This window comes from Trachypithecus francoisi, unplaced genomic scaffold (assembly GCF_009764315.1).
Source record: "Trachypithecus francoisi isolate TF-2019V2 unplaced genomic scaffold, Tfra_2.0 Contig00214, whole genome shotgun sequence".
Lineage (NCBI taxonomy): Eukaryota > Metazoa > Chordata > Mammalia > Primates > Cercopithecidae > Trachypithecus > Trachypithecus francoisi.
In genome coordinates, this window is record NW_022680508.1 from 50,974 (window position 1) to 69,188 (window position 18,215).

An 18,215-nucleotide genomic window follows, 5' to 3' on the forward strand; every position below is an offset into this window, starting at 1 on the left:
GACTCAATCACTAACATATATAATTAAAGGGCCATATTAAAATGGAAGAAAAATATGTTAAAATTGACTATAGAGTAAAAAGTAAAGGTAATTCCCTCTCTCATTATACCAAAATTAATTCCAGAAAGCTCATATATTTGAAATTATATGAGTGAAACTCTAGAAGTATTAGAAGTAAACATGGTCATGGGGAGGTAGGGGGATGGGAGACATTGACATATAAAATGCCTAAGATGCAAAATCTAGAAACTCTAGTGGAAAATATTAATAAATGTCACTAAATAAATTTAAAATTCTACACAGAACAAATATAATAAAAAGGGAAATTCTGGGAAATAACTTGCAATACATGACATAAAAGTTTGATAATTTATTATGAATCAATACAAGATCATTCAATACCAAAGAAAAGAGATATGAACAAGCAATTTACTAAAGGAGAAATATAAATGGATTATAAACATGGGAAACAATCATCAGTTACATTTATGTGTAAATGCAGATTAAAATGAGTGGCAAATAGTAAATTTTGCTATTTAATAGTGTTGGTAACTTAACAGATAACATAGAAGCAAATCCATTGCTAGAAATTTATCCTATTGATAAGTGGTTCTCGACCTGAAGTGATTTTTCCCCTAAAGGGGCATTTGACAATGTCTGGAGACATTTATGATGACCACAACTGGGACATGTGTTACTGGAATCTAGTGGATAAAGCCAGGGATGCTGCCAAACATTCTGCAATGTACAGGACAACCCCCAAGAACAAAGAATTATCTGACCAAAAATGTCAATTGTGCCAACATTGAGAAATCCTGCTACAGATATACTTGTGTATGCAGACGCATGTTCAAGGGTACTCATTGCCACTCTGTTCGTAAAAGCAAAGGACTAGAAGCAACCTGAATATCTATCAATATGGGTCTACTTAAGTAAAATATGACACATTCACAAAGGGCTGTTGTATAGTTTATTTTTAAAAATAAAGTAGATAGATGCTGAGAAGAAATGTTTACCAAGAGATACGAAGAAAAAAATTAGGATTCCGACCAGTGTATGCAATATGTCTCCATTTGTGAAATAAAAAAATACATGAATATATGCATGTATGCATATAGGTGTGATTATCTGCAAGTACACACAACAAATGGAGAATGGTCACCTCTGGGTAATGAACTTTTTGAGTGGGAGACTCACTTTTTATTGTGTTCTTGTTTGTATTATTTCAAATTCTATTTTATGAAAGTATTATTTTCACATTCTTTAAGAAACCCAGGCTGATATTTTAACTCCAACTTACCTTTGCAGGCCTTCTCTGTATTTTATCTCTAAATAGAAGACACACTCCATGTAAAGTTGGCCAAGACATTTCTTTCCTTTGTGCCCTCTGCCTACAAAGGCATTCTGTCAATTCCCATTTTTGCCTTTTAAAATCCTTTAAGTGGTTGTAGGTGTCTGGCATTTTATGTAGATTTTTAAAACTGCTTCATTCTTCTATATGTTTGTTTTTGTACCAGTAAAAACAAAGTAACAAAACAAAGTAACCTTGTAGGGTAGTTGAAGTTGGGTAGTTTGATGCCTCTGGCTTTGTTCTTTTTGCTTAGGATTGCTTTGGCTATTTGGACCTTTTTTGTTTCCATACGGATTTTAGAATAGTTTTTTTTTTTTTTCTTTTTTTTTTTTCCGTGAAAATGTCATTGGTAGTTTCATAGGAATAGCATTGAATCTGTAAATTGCTTTGGGTAATGTGACCATTTTAACAGTATTGATTCTTCCTATCCATCAGCAGGGAATGTTTTTCCATTTGTTTGTGTCATCTCTGATTTCTTCCAGCAGTGTTTTGTAGCTTTCCTTGTAGAGATCTTTTACCTTCCTGGTTAGCTATATTCCAAGGCATTTGTGTGTGTGTGTGTGTGTGTTTGTGTGTGTGTGTGTGTTATTGTGTGAATGGGATTGTGTTCTTTTTTTGTTTCCAACTTTTATTTTAGGTTCAAGGGGTACATGTGCAGTTTTATATACATAAATTGTGTATTGTGGTGGTTCAGTGTACAGATAATTTTGTCACCCAGGTAATCAGCATAATACCTGATAGGTAGTTTTTCAATCCTCACTCTCCTCCTATCCTTCACCCTCAAGTAGGCCCTGGTGTCTATTGCCCGCTTATTTGTGTCTGTGTGTACTGAATGTTTAGGCTTGTGTTCTTGATTGGCTCTCAGTTTAGACATTGTTGGTATATAGAAATGCTACCATTTTTTTTTTTACATTGATTTTGTATCCTGAAACTTTGCTGAAGTTATCAGATCTAGGAGCCTTTGGCCAGAGACTGTGGGGTTTTCTAGTTATAAAATCATATCATCTTTGAAGAAAGTTTGATTTCTTCTCTTCCTGTTTGGATGCTTTTTATTTCTTCCTCTTGCCTGATTTATCTGGTTAGGACTTCTAGTAATATGTTGAATAGAAATGGTGAGAGTGGGCATCTTTTTCTTCTTCTGATTCTCAAGGGGAATGCTTCCAGCTTTTGCCCACTCAGTAGGATGTTGGCTGTAGATTTATCATAGTTTGCTCTTATTATTTTGAGTTATGTTCCTTCAATGCCTAATTTGTTGAGAGTTTTTAACATGCAAGGATGTTGGCTTGCATTGAAAGCCTTTTCTGCGTCTATTGAGATAATCATGTAGTTTTTGTCTTTAGTTCTGTTTATGTGATGAATTATATTTATTGGTTTGTGTGTTGAACCAATCTTCCAAATACAGCATGTTCTCACTTAAAAGGCAGAGCTAAACATTGTTTACTTTTACAATGGATACAAAGAAGGGAACAATAGATACTGGGGCCTACTTGAGGGTGGAGGGTGGGAGGAGGGTAAAGATAAAAAAACTACCTATCATCACATACTATGCTTATTACCTGGATGACAAAATAACCTGTACGCCAAACCACTATGACATGCAATTTATCCATGTAAGAAGCCTGTGCATGTACCCCATGAACCTAAAAGGTAGAAAGAAAAAACTGATCGTGTGATTCCTGTTCATTAATACCCCTTATAATCTTCTGTTTTTCTTTTTTTATTATTTTTTTTTACTTTTTAAATTTGTTTATTTATATATTTTTTATATTTTATTTATATAATTATATATTATATATAATATAAATTTATAAATATAAATATATAATAAATATATATATAATTTATATTTTTTATTTATATTTTATTTATATTATTTATTATATACTTTTATTATTATTTTTATTATACTTTAAGTTCTAGGTACATGTGCATAATGTGCAGGTTTGTTACATATGTATACTTGTGCCATGTTGGTGTGCTGCACCCATCAACTCGTCAGCACCCATCAACTCGTCATTTACATCAGGTATAACTCCTAATGCAATCCCTCCCCCCTCCCCCCTCCCCATAATAGGCCCTGGTGTGTGATGTTCCCCTTCCCGAGTCCAAGTGATCTCATTGTTCAGTTCCCACCTATGAGTGAGAACATGCGGTGTTTGGTTTTCTGTTCTTGTGATAGTTTGCTAAGAATGATGGTTTCCAGCTGCATCCATGTCCCTACAAAGGACACAAACTCATCCTTTTTTATGGCTGCATAGTATTCCATGGTGTATATATACCACATTTTCTTAATCCAGTCTGCCACTGATGGACATTTGGGTTGATTCCAAGTCTTTGCTATTGTGAATAGTGCCGCAATAAACATACGTGTACATGTGTCTTTATAGCAGCATGATTTATGATCCTTTGGGTATATACCCAGTAATGGGATGGCTGGGTCATATGGTACATCTAGTTCTAGATCCTTGAGGAATCGCCATACTGTTTTCCATAATGGTTGAACTAGTTTACAGTCCCACCAACAGTGTAGAAGTGTTCCTATTTCTCCACATCCTCTCCAGCACCTATTGTTTCCTGAGTTTTTAATGATTGCCATTCTAACTGGTGTGAGATGGTATCTCATTGTGGTTTTGATTTGCATTTCTCTGATGGCCAGTGATGATGAGCATTTTTTCATGTGTGTGTTGGCTGTATGAATATCTTCTTTTGAGAAATGTCTGTTCATATCCTTTGCCCACTTTTTGATGGGGTTGTTTTTTTTTTCTTGTAAATTTGTTTGAGTTCTTTATAGGTTCTGGATATTAGCCCTTTGTCAGATGAGTAGATTGCAAAAATTTTCTCCCATTCTGTAGGTTGCCTGTTCACTCTGATGGTAGTTTCTTTTGCTGTGCAGAAGCTCTTTAGTTTAATTAAATCCCATTTGTCAATTTTGGCTTTTGTTGCCATTGCTTTTGGTGTTTTAGACATGAATCCTTGCCCATGCCTATGTCCTGAATGGTACTACCTAGGTTTTCTTCTAGGGTTTTTATGGTATTAGGTCTAACATTTAAGTCTCTAATCCATCTTGAATTAATTATCGTATAAGGAGTAAGGAAAGGATCCAGTTTCAGCTTTCTACTTATGGCTAGCCAATTTTCCCAGCACCATTTATTAAATAGGGAATCCTTTCCCCATTTCTTGTTTCTCTCAGGTTTGTCAAAGATCAGATGGCTGTAGATGTGTGGTATTATTTCTGAGGACTCTGTTCTGTTCCATTGGTCTATATCTCTGTTTTGGTACCAGTACCATGCTGTTTTGGTTAGTGTAGCCTTGTAGTATAGTTTGAAGTCAGGTAGCGTGATGCCTCCAGCTTTGTTCTTTTGACTTAGGATTGTCTTGGAAATGCGGGCTCTTTTTTCTGTTTTTCTTTTGCATATGTGATCAGTATACACATTTTCATGTGTATAAAAAATAAAATAAAATCCTTCAAAGTAAGTGTCATCTCAAAGACCACTTTCTATACCGAGTCTTCCCTCATCCTCTCAATCACTTGGAAGCACACATTTATAGACACATAACACTTTGTATTTTTAAGGCACCCATACCCTGTGCTACAGTGATTTATGAGCTTTTTTACTTCTTTCTTTCCTCCATATCAAAAACTCACATTACATTGTGAGTTTTTTTTTAGGGAAAAATAGTATCTTATTCATTGTTGAACTAGTTTTTTAGCATGTAGCAAAGTGCCTGAGGCATAATCGTTGGTCAATAAATATTTGTTAGGTTGAATTGAATAAAGGTTTTTAATATACAGGCAAATATAAATGGGTTAATATAAAACAGAAAGCAAACAGAAAAAAAAAACAACAGAATTAGTTCAGTTTGTTGGTAACCTAAACTCTGTTGTTCTTTAGTGCTTTTAAACCCATACATTTAACTATTGTTAAAAATGTATTGTTAAACATATATTGCATTTTATGAACAGAAACCAACTGTGTATACTGTAATATGCCTATGTGATGTTCTTGTATTTCTTTTAACAAAAGCTTTTCATTCTTATATAGCAATTCCACTGAAATTGTAATAGCTACTTTTAAGTGTCAGTCATTTTTCATATGTCTCACTGAGGAAAGTGCTATTTGTTTTTATTTGACATGTGATGCATCAATTGTACAAGCACATGAGACACTTATTTTTATCATCTCTATCCTCTATGTTTCTTGACTGTTACATTTTACTACTGAAATCCAGCATTTCAGACATTCATGAGGCTGAAACATGTCCATAATCATCACATTCCCCATTTCTTTGGGAACAACATGTTACATAGTCAAGAAACTCACTGTATCTTAAGGCATGCTTTGTCATCTGTTTTATACATCCCATGATAAGGTCAAATTATGGCAGAAGTTTATTGTGAAATTAAGCATTTTTGATCTTTTGAACCATTATATATTCTCCAAAAATGTTTTCATCAGATTGAGACTTGGTTGGAGGTGTGAGTTGAGTCTTACTATTTTCTAGTCTTTCTGGGTAGCTTAATAGACTCTCCCAATATATTTGATATTTGTTTCTAAATCAGAATTTGGTTTACTTATCCAGTAGCTTTTATTTCTTTACTAGAGGGGAAAAGTATTCTGCAGTATCAAATATTTTATATATATAAAATATTATATATATATCTTATATATATACATATATATAGAGAAAGCAAGTTTATATATATATATATATATATATATATACACACACACACACATATATATAGCATTTTCTATTCTGGACACAATTTTAACTTCTAATAAAAATGGACCATGTTTTTTATCCCCCTGTGAAGCAGTGTTATGACATTGACCACTCATTCAACAGTGGTTACTGTTCTCCCTTGTGTGTGCAGTTGCTTAAATGCAACCTTATCTCCCAGTGCAACTCCATTCCAATGAGTAGAAAGTTAGTGAGGTTACTTTCTATTGATAATACTCTGGCTATACAGTCATTTTGCTTGATTGTAAAATTAAAATCAAATCACTTTAGCAAGCATAGATGTAGAATTTTAGGAACCCTGGCCTTTTTACAGGTATTTTCCTTGGCAAGGGCCCCATTGAGCTGACAATCTAGTAACCAACCTTGTGCGGACACATTATAAAAGGTACACCAACAGCTACAACTAACTTTTGGCTTCTCAGAGGGAAGACAAGGGTATAATAACCAGGTGTTGCTGTTATTACCTTTAGTATTTGAGGCAGTTGTAATGTTTATTTTATTTCAACTTTGGATAAATTTAAGGAAGCAGGGGAAATATAATTAATTATAATTTAAAAACATAAAACCAATGTAAGAAAATCTGCCATAGTTAATTATAGTGTCCAGATTAAGAACTTTCAGCCTCTTCCAGAACAATTTATGAGCACAGAGTTAATCATACGTGGGATTTTCAAAACATTTAATTGACAACAAAAAAATACAAAAAAGTACTTTTGAGAAAATATGACCCACAGCAATCCCATTATCTCCACTGTTAAACTTCCACACTAGCTGCTATTTTTCTCATCTGTCCTTATCTGTTATCTTGCTAGGTGCCATGTGAGGAGGCCACTAAGGCAGAAAGAAACCTGTTCTTTGCCTTCAAGCTAGCTCTGGAGGCAGTAATTAATATGGAAACAAGTGCTCCATTGTGTGATTCAGACAATATGATGGGAGCATAGAGTTTCAAATGAACTGGGGTCATCAGAGTAGGTCACATGGAGTACATGGGCCTTAAAGGATGGATTATACCATTACTATTTCAAAGGTAACAGTGTAGAATTATGCTGATCATGGGTTAGGGATTCTATTTTACATTAAGGTCAAATAAATTTTCTCAGGTTACAGAAGATAATTCAACCTAAAAGTATGTTTCAAAAGAGTGCCTGAATACAGATACATTTTAAGGTGTTTTTATTGTTTTGTTATTGGAAAGCAGCAGAGAGGGGGGATGAACATGATCTCTTGCTATTGTTTACTTGTTAAGGACTAAATAAAAAGAAAATGACTAAAACTGACTGCAAAAGATAAGAATAAAAATAATAAAGTTACAACTGGTATTTAAGAGAACATTGATGAAAATTACCATATTAATTAAAGCATGCTATCAAAAAGCAAATTCAGTTAGCTGTTCTTCCTTTATGTTTATAAAAGTTTGGATTAAATGACCTTCCAGCTTCAAAATCTGCAAATTTATTAAAGTATCGTGCTTGTATATCTCATTTTGTTTTATTTTTATTTGAGATGGAGTCTCACTGTGTTGCCCAGGCTGGAGCGCAGTGGTGTGATTTCAGCTCACTGCAACCTCCGCCTCCCGGGTTCAAGCGATTCTTGTGCCTCAGCCTCCCAAGTAGCTGGGATTACAGGTGTGCGCCACCATGCCCAGCTAATTTTTGTATTTTTAGTTAGAGATACGGTTTCACCATGTTGGCCAGGCTGGTCTCGAACTCCTGGTCACTTGTGATCTGCCCACCTCAGCCTCCCAAAGTGCTGCGATTACAGGCATGAGCCACCACGCCCGACCTGTTTATCTCATTTTAAATAGGTATGAGTGTTTTCAGAGAGTGATGATCAAATAGCAGAATCTCTCCTATCAAATTTTTTAATTGACAAAACTAAATATTAAAAGGACCCCATTAATGCTGCATAGCTAAATTGAGTAAGTACACACCTGATTATAGAGGTTACACATGCTGGGGATGAGTAGGTGGTTATTCTGACCTGTTACTGTTTTCACAGATGTCAGTTTGTAATTATTGCCTCTTGTCAGAAAGATGCTACCCACATGGATTACCCAGAATTTAGTGAAGAGAGTCAGAATGGAGAAGGTGAAGGAGCTGTGGGCTTGGCGATAAAAAGACAAGTAATATATAACATTTTTCCCCTTAAAAAACATTTCTCAGAATAAGTGAAGCATTTAATGAATGCCTTTGGAGCTATCAAATATTTGTATTTTCCTGAGATCCAGACATACTACATTTACAAACTACTGAATTATGTGTACCTGTATTTCATTGTTGGCATTTTTTCTTAGAAACTCGTGGTATGCAAAAGGAAATGAAAAGCTTGTAGTAGACCCCCAACACTAGCCTTACAAATTCAAGCCAATCCATCGATTTCATATTATTCAGTGTCACCCATTTGCCTTTGACATCTTTGCTCACAATATTTTCTTGCCTTACTATTTGTTCTTCAGAGTTCTGCTCAAATTCTACCTCTTCTCTAAAAGTTTTCCTGTTTATCTCATATTCCTTTTCCATTTCTCTGAATGTCTCTGTAGCACTGAGGCCTCAATTATATGTGATCTTACATTGGTCTCTAAATTCTTACTCTGATTTGCTTCACTATCCTGACTGCTCCTCCAGGAATGGGCATTTCTCTAGCTTCAGTTCCTCTCTCTATACAATGAGAGTGATAATATAACCATGTTAAAGGCTTGTTTGGAAGATTAAATGAGATAAACCATGTTAATCGTGTATAGCACAGAGTCTGGCACACATTAAGTATCCAGTAAACTTTAGCTATTGTTATTATGTGCTCTAAAGGCTTAGTAATCGATAGCTTGATTAAGTTTTCTTTCAAGTCTGCATTCTAAGAGAATATAATTTTTTGTCTGCTGGAAATAGCCTCAGAGTGTGTCTACAAAAGCAGAACAACTAGTTAAACATTGAAAATATGGTTAACTAGTTGCTTTCTCTACATGCCACTAAAAACTAATTTGGCTGAATTATCTGAGTTAAATAATTGACTGTTTAGGAATAATGGCATCAGAATGTGCATAATACATAAATTTTCACCAATAATCACTGCTAAGTAATATAAGTTGAATAAAGTCATGCCCATGAGGCATTTAGATAGAATTGCCACTTAACTCAGTAAAACAACAATTTTGACAGCTTTAAGAGAATTTTCTTCTGACTTCATCAATTTATTCTATAAGTTGATTAAATTCCCTGGGATTTTGTGTATAGAAACACCTTCAATCTCTTTTAGTCCTTCCCTGATTTCTTTTAAGTACCAAATACATGGACTTACTCTTCCTATACTCCTGTTGTGAGGAATTTTCCAGTTTCAACAAAACATTAAGAAATGACATGAAATGCACATGCAGTGTCTGCCTCACAGGCACTAATGTTAATACAACGCATTTTGCTTGGCAAATCAGCACCACTTGAATAGAGGCCTTGTTACTATCATATTCTCCTATATAGTGATCTCTGCATTCCCATTTTCTCACATTTTGGTGGTAAAAAATACATTCCATTTGCAGCGGACTTCACTGACTATCCAGACAATAAGCACAAAATTGTCTCAGCCTGTGTACAAATATCTTACTCAGCAGTCAGGCCTACTCAGGAGGATGGCCGTTTAGCACAGGAATTAGTGTTCCATGTTTCTGAAAAGACCAAGGGAGAGCAAAGCTTTGTTGAGAATGTGACTCAGTGTGATACGAGCTTCTGGCATATACCCAAGGTAATGGCAGTAACTTATTTATTTGAAATTTATACCCTGATTTTTTTCAGGCTTTGAGGTAGTTTATAAGTTGTGTATAATGTAAAAAAAAAAAAAAAAAAAAAAAAGACAAGGAACAATTAGGGCTTAAAACAGAATAAAAACCATTCTGTTAGTGAGTACAGCTATGTTACTCTCAACTATGGAACTGTTCCTTACTTATTTAATCAATGAGGGATTTTCTTGCTTTGTGTCCTTTAGCAAAGTAGGCCTTACATGAAACTTTTCAGGCACTCTTTATTGTTGGCAAGGTCACTGGTGGTCTCTGAGATTTTGTGCCTCCTGCCTCCCTACTGCCCAAGAAGGCTGCCCTCCTGCATTGTAGTTTCATCCCAAACAGGGTGTTTGGGGACCTAGATGCCCCCCCACTGAGTTACACAAATCAGCCCTTAGCTGCTTTGTGACAGCAAATACAAATGGGTATGATGTGCATATGTGCTTCTCAGTGAATCATTCATTATCTGTATGATGTGTCTTTCCCCAGGCAATAGGTATGGTAGCACAGCTCCCTTAAGTAAAGCATATCTGATAAATTTTGTAGACTGTTAGTGGAAATTTTCAGTGTTTTTATTTCTAAATGCTTAGTTTATCTTGCCAACCAAAAGCATAGCACAAATAACTTTACCAACACCTATGAAGCTCTAAAACCAAGCTCTGCTCTTAAAGGTTTGGGAAAGTGATTTGTATTAAGTATTTAGTCTTCCAGAGCAAAGAGTTAAAGTTTCCATAGTTTTGGCTTTACTGGTTTTCTTCTGACCACTAGCCATCTACTGTGGTGCAGAGATATTTCCTGCAGGGATACATGCCTTCGTAATTTTTTTTTTTCATCACTGTCACATCAACTCAGCATTTTCTTGTCATCTTTCAGGTCTGATAAACTGCTTCTGAATTGACAGCTGTCACTAAGATGCTTACATAGCAATTTGAGGTTGGTCTAATTGACAAAGGTTAAATTTTCTACTTGCTCACTAAACACTAAGAAATTGGGGGTGGTATATAGTTAGGAGCTAATGCCTTGTTATGTGTAAATGAATTATGGAACACTGCAGTTTCTATGCTCTTAATAGAACTAGATGTAATATCTTGTTTCTAAATGTATCAAAGATTGAATTCACAGGAACTCTAGAGTTCATTTTATTATTAGCATTATTGATAGGAAGGTGCCAATATACAGACTTTGCCATCTTTTGTTAGCACATGGTATCTACTCTCATTCTAGTTAAGGCTTGAATGCCCGAGAAGGCACTTTGACAATATTACTGCTTGAAATAATTTTGTTTTACTTTTTATTGTGCTTTTATTGAAGCCTGTGTTTTTAAATTTAAAATCATGCACTCCACACATATTAAAATGCTTTTTAAGATGTTTTAGAAACTGTGTGTCCAACAAATTCACTGATTAAGTAATGCTACCCTTTCTTTTCATATGCATATGCAATTTTTCACTGAATGTGGGCATGTACTTTTCTAATCTACAAACATATGACTATGTGATAGTATAGGAACTGCTGATACTATTTGTACTCACTTAAGGTAATAAAGAGGCTTATTTAGGGCTGATCACAAAAGGAGTTTTCATAAAGTGAATTACATTTCTCATTTTGTTACTTTATTATCCTTTTTATAGATGGATACTTCATCTTAGCTATAGTAACACAGTGAACAACCGGTGGACAAAGTGTGTGTATATCCTCCCCAGAAAAGCCTTGTAACCTTTGAGAAGTGTAGTGCATAAGAAACGTAGTGCCTAAGTATTTGCTCTTTCACTCATTCCTTTATGGTTAATTTCAGTGTAGGCATACTGGGGTATACATTTTGAGCCTGGGCAGCAAATAAGGCATAGGGTTTGGCCATTCTTATTATGCTGTTGGCACTGAATACTCTAATATCATGATGCTTTCCCCTACAATGAGCCATCTTTCTTATGAAGCTGTACTTCTAGTCCCAAAGAGAGACTGAATGAGTGTGGATGACACAACCTACCCTTATAACTGAGAGACCAACTCAGATTACATGGTTTGTACCTGCTGCTAGAAATAAATAGCATGTGAAGGAGAGTAAAGAATCATATTGTTGGCAAGGATAATTCTAATTAAATAATTTCTTCCAGTTTGAATCTCCTTTCTGTGCATATGTGGCATATTTTGCTCCCTTGGACTACATCTTCTCATAGGACAGCTATCATTCCTATTGTTTTATTCATACAATCCTTTTACTGCCCAATATTTGAAATATTTTAAGTTTAGGAGGGAAAAATGGACAGATGACTATATTCCTTCATCAAAAAATGGTTTCCTATCTGAATATCCTCTCTCTTCTCTGGATTTATCAACTCCAAAATTAGTTTTAACCATGTCTGTGACTATAAAAAGCACAATAAAAGGTAAAAAAAAAATTATTTCCCAAACCATTTCAGACTAGTTATTGGAACTCATTATGTCATGACACCATTTCTCTTTTACTGTCTTCATCTCTTTCATTTCATTATATGTATATATAACACACATATGCATGTAAAAAATCAGATTCCACTGCCATACTTTTCTATTTTCTTGTTTCTTCCTCCTGCCTTTAATAAGCTGTAAGCATTGCTTAAGTTCTCCTATTCTGATTCATGTTTCAGGTAGCTAATGTACCACTCCTTGCTTTCTGCAAAGAAGTTAGGAACAATTTGACTCTTGACTATTGTTTGTGTTACCCTCAGTCACAGTTGTTCTGTACTAGATGTTGTTGGCAAGGCAATCATAAGCCCTATTAAATCCTACCTCTTACATCACCAAAATCTATGCTATTGCCTAGACAAATAGGGCCAATGTGTATCTCTTCATTCATAACGGACAGTTTTCATGACTTCTCCATATATAAGGACTCATCAGCAAACACTATACAAACCTGGAAAATATATTTCCTTGTGTGGTGTAAAAGTCACAGGAAAGTATTAAATTTGGCTTGGCTAATGGGATATTCTTCCTCATTTGTATCATGAAAATAAAACTCTGTAACATTTTATAAATCACATACCCACCCTCTCTCCCCTTGGGATAGGGTTAGAGGGGTATGTTTTTTAACAATGGCAGCATTCTTTTTGACATAAAGCAAGGCAGTTCAAAATAACACTGAAACAATCCTACGTTTGTGCTTCTTCTTCTTCTTTACAAGGCATCTGACAGAAAAAGTATCAGTGTGCTAACCTCCACAGCAAATTATGAGATAAAGGACATCTTGCAAAAGAATATAAGGTGACTTGAGAATTATAAAGGTAATCTTGTAATGCTTTCGAAAACTCTTTGAAAGCACTAAAACATCAATGGCCCGAGAGAGAAGAAAGACCTTTAAAATATATTGCATATTATTATTCAATAAGGCAAAAGCATTATTTGATATTTGATACCTTCTTTGGGGTCAGTAGCAGTTGAAAGACCAGTGTTGCAAAATTATACATATATATATATTTTTATTATACTTTAAGTTCTAGGGTACATGTGCATAACGTGCAGGTTTGTTACGTATGTATACTTGTGCCATGTTGGTGTGCTGCACCCATCAACTCATCAGCACCCATCAATTCGTCATTTACATCAGGTATATCTCCCAATGCAATCTCTGCCCCCCCCCCATGATATGCCCCGGTGTGTGATGTTCCCCTTCCCGAGTCCAAGTGATCTCATTGTTCAGTTCCCACCTATGAGTGAGAACATGCGGTGTTTGGTTTTCTGTTCTGTGATAGTTTGCTAAGAATGATGGTTTCCACAATGAGATACCATCTCACACCAGTTAGAATGGCAATCATTCAAAAGTCAGGAAACAACAGGTGCTGAAGAGGATGTGGAGAAATAGGAACACTTTTACACTGTTGGTGGGATTGTAAACTTGTTCAACCATTATGGAAAACAGTATGGCGATTCCTCAAGGATCTAGAACTAGATGTACCATATGACCCAGCCATCCCACTACTGGGTATGTACCCAAAGGATTATAAATCATGCTGCTATAAAGACACATGCACACGTATGTTTATTGCAGCACTATTCACAATAGCAAAGACTTGGAATCAACCCAAATGTCCATCAGTGACAGACTGGATTAAGAAAATGTGGCACATATACACCATGGAATATTATGCAGCCATAAAAAAGGATGAGTTTGTGTCCTTTGTAGGGACATGGATGCAGCAAAATTATATTTAAAGGTCAACAGCTGTTTTATTCCAGATGGAACTTACTCCTGAAGATGTTTAAACACTTTTTTATAGAAATTGTGATTACTGTAGGGATGCCATTCTATCCCTATAGAATTTCTAGGACCTATTGGAGAAGAAATACTTTAGTAAGGATATTTGGCCTTATTAACCCTAGTAAAACTTGATGTAAAAAATCATAAGGTGACTAAATGCATGAGAATTGGCTTGAAATTCAGCTTACTAGTAGGAGGCATTAGGACATAGCTTTCCCCTGAAGATTTGAAGGAATAATGCTAGAGAGCATTAAGTAGTGAGAATGCTTACTACTCATATACCTCCTTACTGTCTTTCCCTAAGACTTTGAACATTTTTAGTCTTTAGACACACTACTTTTGGCCCTATTCAATATATTACTATTTATGTACAAAATAGTAATATATTAGTACATTTAAATTATTAAGTAACCCAGGCAAAGGAAGATTTTATACTGTACATGTCTGAGGCTCAGTGCTCAAGGGATTAGGCAAGTTACATGAGTTCATCAAAGGGAAATTCAGAGGAGAGGTTTACACAGTAGCCAGAGGAAGGTCAAGAGTCTTAGAATCAGGCCCCATCAGAAAATTGAGATAATAAGCAGAATACAGACAGGGGCAGAAGTCCTTTCAAAGAATGGACAGAATGTCAGAGGTCTACCTGCCAACTGGTAGGAGATTAGGAGGGCTGTCCAGAGGGGCACTGATGCCAAAGAATTGAGCCTAGAGTGTTCACACTAATGGCCAAGGCTGTATTTATTAGGAACTCAAAAAATGAGTCTATAAGTTAGAATTTCAAGGCTTTCACTCCCTTTGTTGCATCTTTTAAGCCAATATTTATTGAATATCTACTTTGAGCCAGGTACTGAGACAGGCTCTAGGGAATTCAGAAATTTATAAAATAGGGTCCCTGCCTACCAGGAGCTCACACTATTGTGGGGAAGACAACTAAGAAAATCTACAATTATAAAAGCATGTTGTGATAAAATTACTCAGTAAGAGCTAAGGGAGAGCAAAGGAGGATTACCTGCATTTTATGTAGGTGTGAGTTATTGATCATATGTGAGCAAAACCGAAAATAATCTTAGAAGGAGATGCCACTGAAGTTCAATCGTGAAAAATAAGGAGATTTGGACAGGTGGATGAGGAAGCAAGGGAAGGCATTCAAATTAGCAGGAAAAACATGTACTAAGGCATTGAGGGAGGCAAGTGTGGCTTCTTGAAAGAGCCATGGATAGGCCAGTTTGGCTTAAAATGAGAGTGGTAGGGAAGAGATTACAGAAGACGGTGCTAGAAATTTAAACAAGGACCAGATTGTGAATGGCCTTTGTAGACCATAGTAGAGAGACTGGATGTTACCTTGGAAACAGCAGGAAACTACTGAAGGATACTAAGCAGAGAGTGGCATGATCGGATTTGCATTTTAGAAAAAAAGCACACTGGCAGCTGTGTGATAAGCAGGGGAGTTAAATGAGTACAGGAGAGGTACACAAAGGGGTACACCTAAGTCAGTTAATAACTGACAGGTTAAATAAGCCCTTACACCTGGTACTTGCATTTGTGGAATGCAGAGTTTGAACTCCTTATCTCTTCAGAATTTTGAGTGCTTCTCACTTTAGAAGAGTTCAAGACATTACCAGGATGTGATGGTTGAAGGACAGTGATTTCAGACATAGCCATAGATTACAGCTGCGTAATGTAGTTGGAGGGCTACCAAGATGCAGGGGCAATTTTCCTACCACAATGAGAATGACATCAAGGAAGACATCGGCCTCCCACATGGCCCTTATGATTCTGTCAGAGGTGGAATCCTGACTTTTCTTATCACCAGCAATGTTATTAGGGAAAAGCAAGAATTTGACATTTCTCTTTGGGCCCGATCTACTGAATATGAGTGTTTGAGATTTAACTTTTTTCATTCAGAGAATGAAAAAGGCCACAAAATCCAAACAACCTTTCAATTTTCCTTTAAAATTGGTTTACAATTAAACCAACATCAGGGCCTCTCCTAGCTCAAGCAGTATTGTTCTATGATTTATCTTGAGCAAGAATAGTGAAAACTTAATTTTAGATTTGCAGTTTCTCTTGAGTTAGAGTCCATAGCTACATTAGTCCCCATGGTTTCCTTTGGAAGTGAAATGAAAACTCACCATTACCTGTTTTGAATTGTGGTCTGGCAGCTGAGCACCTTGACATTGTAAATCGAGCAGAGTCACTTGAAAGGAAATAAAAATTACACTGATTTTGCACATTCATTTTTTTTTCATTGCCTAATGCTAGTTGACCAAAATGTATTCAGCTGAGAGAGTTGGGAAATTGATTTTATTGAAATTGATAAGTAAAACATATATAAATTAGTAATTACAAAACCATAAAATGTTTCTTATAGGTTAGGCATATTTATGCATGAGTCTGACATTAACTGTCTCTAATGATGGTGCCGAATTGATCCTCCCATTAATATTTTGCAAGTTCAGCTGTTATTTTTGGCACCCTCTGTGAATGTCAACAATTTGCTTGCAAAGAAATGATAGCATATTAAGCTTATGTATACAAGCCAATATTATTTAACGAGGAAGTACAATGTTGCTGAAGACAAAGCTAGTCTGAAGAGTAAAGGCAAACTGCTAATCAATCTTTGGTTGTGCACTATTATTTAAGAGGGAAAATTTAACTTAAATTTTGTTTGCTATTAAGCTCAGAGTTGGTTTTAAATTGTAATTTAATTGCATAACTTCTAGTGTGTGGTTGCCTTTCATCTTGATGTTATATTCACTGAAGCTTTCAAAGAAGTGCAGATAGGACTTAAGTCTTCCCATCCCCAAGTCAACATTTATTGAATTTTTATGTAGTGCCAGGCACCATACTAACTGCTTTCATAGAGAATATCTTATTGAATCCTCACTACATAACCCCATGAGACAAGTATAATTTACATATAAGTAATCTAAACTCCAGGATCATGAAATAATATGTCCAAGGTTTCACAGCTATTAAGTAATAAAGCCAAGATGTGAACTTAGGCGATCTGAGTCTAGAGACCTCACTCTTCACCACTATGCTATACTGTATTACAGTTTGTTTTTAGCCAAAGCTGAGATTATCAGCTAAGAAGATGATTACTACTATTATGAACAGGTATTCTCGGTTCAGAGCCAAATTTTTATATATATTAAAATTCTTAATCCCTCCTACCCTATAATCCAACTTCCACTTCTACATAATTACCAAAGAGAAATGAAAACATATGTCTACAGAAAGACTTGCTAATGAATGTTCATTGCTACTTTATTTATAATAGACCCAAATTGGAAACAATCCATATTTCTATCAACAGGTGAATGGATTTTATTCGTACAATAGAATAGCACTTAACAATTAAAATGGGTGAGCTGCTGATACACACAACATGGATGAATTTCACAGACTTAATGATGAGTGAAAGAAGCCAGGCACAGCCAAGTACATACTGTATGAATCTATTTATATAAAGTTCAAGAACAGGAAAAACTAAACTGTGGTGAAAAAAATCAGAACAGTAATTACTTCTGGAGAGGAATTGATTCAAAAGGGTACAGAGTAACTTTCTGGGGTGATGGAAATATCATTTAACTTGATTGTGATGTGAGACACACAGGTTTATGCATTTGTAAAAAACCCATTGAACTATATACTTAAGATCTGTCCATTTCATTCTTTACAAATTATACCTCAATAAAAATATTAAATGAGCAAACAGAATAAGGGCAAAGTTTAACCCTTAAAATAACTTTTACATAGTCCAAATGGGTAAAGCATATCTAGTTCCTTATCAGGCCAAGAATCCAGATTCAAGGGCATTTACTCTGAGGAGGCCAGTATGAGGCTTTGAGGATGCACAATGGAATTGATAGAATGTGCCTAGCCACATGGTTCTAAGAGTTTTAACACAAAAGACATGAGAACAAGATATCAGGGCCCAGGCTGATCCCCAAGGAAATGACTGTGAGCTCCTTGTGGGAAGACCCAGAGTTTTTCATCTCTGCAATACACTAGGAGACTTGCAAGAGTGAAGTGAGCAGCAGGACCCAGTCAGCTGGCTGTGATGATAGATGTACAAGAACTGGGTATTTCAGACTCCCAAGTGGAAGAGGGCCATG